Source organism: Pteropus medius, unplaced genomic scaffold, assembly GCF_902729225.1.
Source record: "Pteropus medius unplaced genomic scaffold, Ma_sr-lr_union100, whole genome shotgun sequence".
Lineage (NCBI taxonomy): Eukaryota > Metazoa > Chordata > Mammalia > Chiroptera > Pteropodidae > Pteropus > Pteropus medius.
Genome location: NW_024340849.1, coordinates 37,422,014 through 37,429,520, shown reverse-complemented (window position 1 = coordinate 37,429,520; position 7,507 = coordinate 37,422,014). Strand labels below are relative to the sequence as shown.

The 7,507-nt window shown below is 39.2% G+C and overlaps 1 pseudogene; it reads left to right on the top strand.

The window, feature by feature from the left end:
• The first annotated feature begins 736 nt into the window (after positions 1-736).
• On the top strand, positions 737-855 carry LOC120590111 (uncharacterized; annotated as a pseudogene).
• Positions 856-7,507: the final 6,652 nt, after the last annotated feature.

The following is a 7,507-nucleotide window of genomic DNA, read 5'->3' as shown; positions in this document are numbered from 1 at the left end:
AGGCACCAGAGAATCATACGGAATAAAAATAGGGGGACTAGTCATGGGTACTAGCATGTTAATGCTAGCAGGTACCAAAATAATATACATGCTTGACCAGTTCAGGACAACAACCTGTTCTAGGAACCAGCAAGTAGCAGGAAGCAATTACAATCAGGCAGTCTCTTTAATGGGGATTGCAGTAAGCAATTTCCCTTTTCTGGCCTGGGTCTAGCTCATGCGACAGACAACAGTCATATCATGGAATAGTCTCACATCCACGGAAATCAATCGATAAATGTTGTTGGATTAATGAATGAACTAGGATTTAAAACGAGTTCTAAGATTTTTTTTCCAAGGTGCAAAGCAGTATAGTGAACCAAAATGTACACAAAATTCCGAATCAGAAAGCTAGATTGAATCCCAGCTCTCTGCCACTTGAACAATCGTGTGACCATGAACTGGTTATGTAACTTTTCTGAATAAAAAGCTCACCAGATACCAAGCACTGTACTGGGTGCTGGAAACACAGAGATAAAGGAAGACATATTAATTGCAATCAAGGAAGCTGAATCCAAAACAATGTGTAGGAGCAGGAGGTATGAAGAAAGAACATTCCAAGTAGAGAGAGTGACAAGTGAGAAGGACTGTAGGTGAGCGATCATGTTCCTCGTTGTGTGAAGCAAACACAGTTCAGTAAGCCTGGAACATAGCTGCAGAACAGGCAGCTGGAGTTGGAGTGAAGAGATAAGACTTAGTCTATGGCCATGCCACCCTGAACAAGCCCAATGCCATCTAATCTCGGAAGCTAAGCAGGGTCGGGCCTGGTTAGTACTTGGATGGGAAACCACCAAGAAAGACCAGGTGCTGTAGGCAAAAAAAATAAGGGATTGTAAGCTGACAAGATCCTTGCAATCTGTGAGATCAACCAAGGGTTGTCTCCCTTAAAAATAAAAATAATAAAAAAATTTTTTAAAAAAAGAGATAAGACTGGAGGGAGGAGAAAAAATGGTGTAGATGATAGAGGCTCTGTTCACCTTCTGGTGATCAAATCAAAGTTGTGACGGAAACAAGGAGCAGCGGCAAGGAAAAAAGCACCTGGAATCTAAATAAACAAACCATACGACTATGGAGAAATCCAAGAAATCACCCTGCAACAGCAGAAGGTAGGACGGGGTGAGGATGCTGGGCTGCCTGGTCCCGAGTGACTGAGATGGAGACTGCAGCAGCGGGAGCAGCAGAAGCCTCTTAAAGGGGCCACCTCCGCGAGCAAATTTTTGCGGTAATGGACCTGCTCGCTCTGAACACCAGTGCCCATTTGGCTGCGCGCAGTGGGCACGAGGGACTTACAGGGAGATATTGTCAGAGTAAGGGCCAAGGCGAGACTCCAATGGTACAGAAGTGCCGGTGTTATCCATTGTTTCCTGTTGAGCCCTCCCCACTCCCTGTGCACTGGTCACAGCACCGCCATAGCTGTGATGTCATCAAACTGGATAACAGAGGTCACTCCGCCCAGAGGAATCCCCCAACTCAGGCCCCACCCAAGCCACATCCAGGAATAGCCTCAGCGAGTCAGGTGCTCTTAGCCGAGCAGCACCTAGACTCACACTGGAGGCAGCTGGTCTTGGTTTCTGGAGTGACCTTTTGAGGCAACTATAAGCACAGCATCTGTGGATTGCTTGCTGAATCTTAACAGGTGGCCCTGGAGGGGTAGAGGCTTGGGCTAAATTTGGCCTGCAACTGAACCCCTCTCAGGACTGTGACACTGGACACCTACTTCACAAATCCACACTAATAAGACTGGGAGACTTAGGAGCTTTGCTTAGTACATAGAAACAGACACGAAAAAGGCAGCCAAAATGGGAAGACAAAGAAGCAGAATCCATATGACAGAACAGGACAGAGATCCAGATATAATGGAGTCAAGTAATCCAACAGATGCAGAGTTCAAAACACTAGATATAAAGATGTTCAATGAACTTTTGGAACATGTAGATAAATTCAGTGAGAATTTCAAGAAAGAGGTAAAAAACATAAAAATGGAAATGGAGATTTAAAAGGGAACCACTCTGAAATGAAGAACACATTATCTGAGATGAGTAGTATATTAAATGGAATAAACAAAGGAATAAACAAAGTGAATAAAGAAGAGGATCATATGCCCTATCTAAAGGACAGAAAAGCCAATCAAGACATTCAAACAGAATGGCAAGAAAAAAGATGCCAAGACTATAAAGATGATTTAAGGAGGTTATGGGACACTATGAAGGCTCCAAATATTCATCTTATTGGCGTAAGTGAAGAAAATCAAGATGTTGAACAGCTGTTTGAAGAAATAATGATGGAAAACTTCCCTAACCTGGTGAAGGAAATGGACATAAAACCCCAGGAAGCTCAGAGGATTCCAAAAATTAGGAATCCAAAGAGGCCCACACCAAGGCACATCATAATTAAAATGCCAAAGGTTAAATACAAAGAAAGAGTTTTAAAAGCAGCTAGAGAAAAACAAATAATTACATATAAGGGAACACCCATACGATTGGCAGCTGATTTCTCAGGAGAGTCTATGAAGGACAGAAGGGCTTGGCAAAAGATATACGACAGAATGAAGACCCATGATCTACAACCAAGAATAATTTATCCAGCAAAGCTATCATTTAGAGTTGAAGGACAGATAAAGAGCTTCCCAGACAAAAATAAACTAAAGGAATTTATCACCACCAAGCCAGAATTACAGGAAATGTTGGAGGGATTTCTTTAAGAAGAAAAAATATGTATCAAAAACAGAAATAAAGAATGGTAAGAACTACATTCCTATCAATAAGTACCTTAAATGGAAAAGAGTTAAGTGCTCCAACCAAGGGATGGAGTGGCTGAAAGGATAAGAAAACAAGACCCCTACATATGAAAAGGAAGAGGATGGAAAAAGATATTGCTGTGATGAACCTAGAGGGTATTTAAGTCAGACAGAGAAAGATAAACACTGTATGATTTCACTTATATGCAGAATTTAAGGAATAAAAAGAATAAACTAATCAAAAACAGACTCACAAATATAGTGGACAATTTGGTGACCGACAGAGAAGAGGGGCGTTTGTGGGGTGGGAAGAACGGAATGAAGAGTTAAAGAAGTACAAATTAGTAGCTAATGGATGGTCACGGGGATGGGGAGCACAGCATAGGGAATGCAGTTAGCATTAATACATTGGCTAGGTGGAGGGTCAGGGGAGGGAGGGAGCAATCGGGGGATCATTTTACTAACTATATAGATGTCTAATCAATGTACTGTATACTTGAAACTAATTAAAATTTAAAAAATAAAAAATTTAAAATAAATAAATAAATGAGTTTCAGGAAAATAATTTTTCTGAAAATTTGGTTGTGAATAAAATCATTAATCTCTCTCTCTCTAAAAAAAAGATAAGACTGGAAAGGTAAAAAGAAGTCATATCATGAAGGGAACTTTACACTGTGTCATAGAGTTTGAGATTCATCTTCAAAGCCATGGAATTAAAACCCAAAAGAGCTTTAAGCAGGAGAGCCATGGTTTTAGATTTTTATCATAGATGGAGATAAGTCTGGCGACTAGTTAGAGAATGGGTTGAAAGATAGTGATGTTAGCAGCAAGAACACCAGTTAATAGGAGGCTGCTGCAGTAATAGGAGGCTGCTGCAGTAGTCCACTCAAGAGACAGAAGTAGTGTGAACTTTGAAGATGGGGAAAATTATTAGTTAACTGAGTCAAGAAATATTTAGATGACAGAACAGAAAGAACTTGGTGATTGATTGCATGAGAGGGGTGAGGGACAAGGAAGAGTAAAGAGAGCACTCAAATTTCTGGTACAGACAATTGGCATATAGAGGTGCCTTACTGAGATAAGAAATACAGAAGATGAAAAGGCTTTGAGCAGAGAACAGACATTATCAAAGCGATGCTTTAAGGAGAGAGTTCTGTTGGCAGGAAGCAGATGGGCAGAAGGGAAATGTCTGGAGTCAGGAAAATAAACTAAGAAGTTCCTGCAGTTGTCTAGTGGTGAGAAGAGAGGGACTGAAGTAAGGTGAACAGTGAGGATAGAAGGGAGGGCGAGGTAACAATAGACAGGGTTTGGCAATTACAATGGAGAGTCCTGAAGGATACTATTAAATAACTGTGTTAGAGGGGCTGATATGAAGGTCTCTGAAAGCCAAGCAGAAGAATTGAGACTTGACTCAGTAGAGAAAAAGAAAACTTTAAACTTTTCCTGTACAAAGGAACATTTAAGGTATATTAGTTTAACAATAGTATACAAGGCTATACTAGAACTAGAAATGAGGAAAGGAAGAAACCAGAGCTAGAGTGAGTAAAGGAAGAGGTAGCAAGGAGATTGTGGTTATCACTCAAACATAACTGAAAAAGAGAATATTACTAAGGAAGAATTTAAGGTACCTGTGACTCATTTACTGTGAGGTATAAAGGAGAGGGAGTAACTAACTGACATACACCATGGCACGTAACACATTTTCAGTAATTACAGTCATGCAATGCATAACAAGGTTTCAATCAATGATAGACTGCATATAGATAGTGCTCCCATAAGATTATAATGAAGCTGAAAAATTCCAATCACCTAGTGACATCATGGCCATCATAATGTTGTAGCACAATGCATTACTCATGTGTTTGTGGTGATGCTGATATAAACAAAAACAAACCTACTGTGCTGCCAGTCATATAAAAATATAGCACATATAATTATGTATAGTACGTAATACTTGATAATAATAATAAACCATTATGTTACTGGTTTATGTATTTACAATTCAATATTTTTTATTACTTTCAAATGTATACATTCTATTTGCTATAAAACAGTACGCCATGTTAGGCCGGCAGTTGCCTCATATATCTCGTGATTGCATCTTTTTTTGTTGTGCTTGATTTGATCTTATATTGTTTTATACAGTAACATGCCAGACAGACTTTTAGCCTAAGAGCAATATGCTAACTCAAGTAGTCTAGATGTGTAGTAGGCTGTACCTTTTAGGTTTGTGTAAGTGCACTCTGATGTTCACACAACTATAAAATCACCTAACGATGTACTTCTCAGAATGTATCCCCATTGTTAAGTGGTGTATGACTCTGTTTGTTTACATGTTTACCTTAGTCAGACTATGGGCTTTTTGAAAGCAGAGATCATGTCCTATTTATTTTTACATCTTTAACAGACAGCCCAGATTATGACAGTTCAAGTCTAAATATTCTGTAACAACCAATTCAATGAATAAAGAAGTTGGAAGGGCAGAGTATATATGAAGACAAAAATAGTTTTGAGAAGGTTTTGAATTTGGCTGCAAAACATGGAGCTTAAGATGACATCTAAAATATCCACTTGAATAAAGAAGATGTGGCACATATATACAATGGTCTATTACTCAGCCATAAGAAAAGATGAAATACTACCATTAGTGACAACATGGATGGGTCTTGAGATTATCATGCTAAGTGAAATAAGTCAGACAGAAAAAGTCGAGAACCATACGATTTCACTCATGTGTGGAATACAAAGCCAAAAGCAACAAATGAACATGATAAACAAGCAGATACTCATTGACATGGACAATAGCTTAGTGGTTACTAGAGGAAAGAGGGGAAGGAGGAGTTAGGTAAGGGTAGAGGGGGTCAAATATATGATGACAGAAGGTAATTTAACTTTGGGTGGTGAACGCACAGTGCAATACACATATGACATATTATTGAATTGTACACTTGAAACCTACATGATTTCCTTAATCGATGTCACCCCAATAAATTTAACAATAAATAAACATCCACTTGTGAAATGTCTTATAGGTATTTACAGCGAAAGTAAGTGCTCAGAAGCTAAGTTGAGAGAAGAAACCTGGAGAGAGGCACATTAGGGAGTCAGCAGTATTAATCACCAGCCCCTCAGCACCCTACTGCCATCTGACATCTGAAACAATACTGAAGCCTCAGTGGCTTCATACTATAGTGCAATGTGGTCAGGATGGAGGTTCTGCTTGGAACAGTCATTCAGAGATCCAGGTTCCTTTTGTTGTGAACATCACCACTGTTAATGCATGGCCTCCAGAGTCACAGCAGAAGGACAGAGAGCATAGAGGATTGTACTGGAGGTTTTATAGATGGGACTGAAAGTGGTTTATATCACTCTACCCATCTGTTTTTGTTCTCATCTTGGCTTCAAAATCCAGACTGATTGTTTCTCTGGGCTATTCATTTGCCTTCTCAATCCATTCTCTGGCCTTCTCTACTCCGTAGCCTGGGAGGCTGGTCTCTGGGAATTGAACCACCTGAGCTTCCTTGCCTTCTGCCTTCTAGTTGGGTTCAGAGAATGAGAGGTACCAGCAGGAGAGTGTAAACAAGAAGAGAAGGAGGTTGAGGTATCTTTCACTTCTTTACCCCTGACTCTTTGGCAAGAAATTCTGGCAGTGGCTACATTTTCCTATAGCCACAGCGTCTCTGCTGGGCACTCCTTGTTTTATGGCTCCAGCTCTTGCTATCTTGCAAAAACACTGTTCCTTCAATTCTGGATGTCTTAACAGCTTCCTGCAGTTAATAGTCCCTGGCTACTTTTCTATTCCTCATGGAGTCCCTTAATTGTGCCCATTTTTCTGTAAATTGTCTCTTCCTTGGTCTCTATTTAGTTAAATCCTTAGAGTATACCATTTGTTTCCCATTGAAACACTGACACACTGACTAATTCACATTCATTCTATTTTAATTACCAATGCACTATTCAATTGGTATTTGATTGGTATTTTTCAATTGGTATTTTGAATTGGTCATTCAATTGGTATTTTTCCAACCAAAGGGGTACAAGTTACCACTGTATCCCATTTTAGAACCTCTTCCTGAAAGTTTTAAGTCCACATATTCTATACTAAGAGAGAATACTTCCTTTTCATTAGCTTAAATCTGAAAATGGTTATGTATGATAACTCTAGTCTTTATCCATAGCTATAGATACCCCATAAAGTAGTTTGAACCACTCTATTCTTTTTCTCAGTAGTTTTGTTCTTCTTTTTCTGTTGTAGACCTACTGCATGGTGGGAACAAAACTCTATTTATCTGCACCCAAGGACATATTATAGCTGTATTTTCAGTAACATAGCTACCATTTCTTGAAAGCTTACTACCTGCCAAGAAATGTGCTAGGCACTCCTTTATTTTTTAACAATTCTCAAAATAGACATTAACATCTCCATTTTATAAGTAAGGAAACTTACTTACAAAAAAGAGACTTGGACAATTAGAGAAGCCAAATAACTTGTCCGATATCACATGGCTAGTACATGAGTCAAGATATAAATCAAATAGTCTTCTTTTAAAGCCCCTGCCCTTAACTTCTATGCTATCTTGCTGGGGTCCAAATGCCCGTAAACCAGGTGATGTGCTTAGAAATAAGTGGTGGGTAATTGTAAAATAGCAGTAGTAAGAAGGAGAGATGGGTTTATAAATAGTTTGCACAGAGAATGTTTGGCATTGTACAAAGATCATAATTAATCGAGCT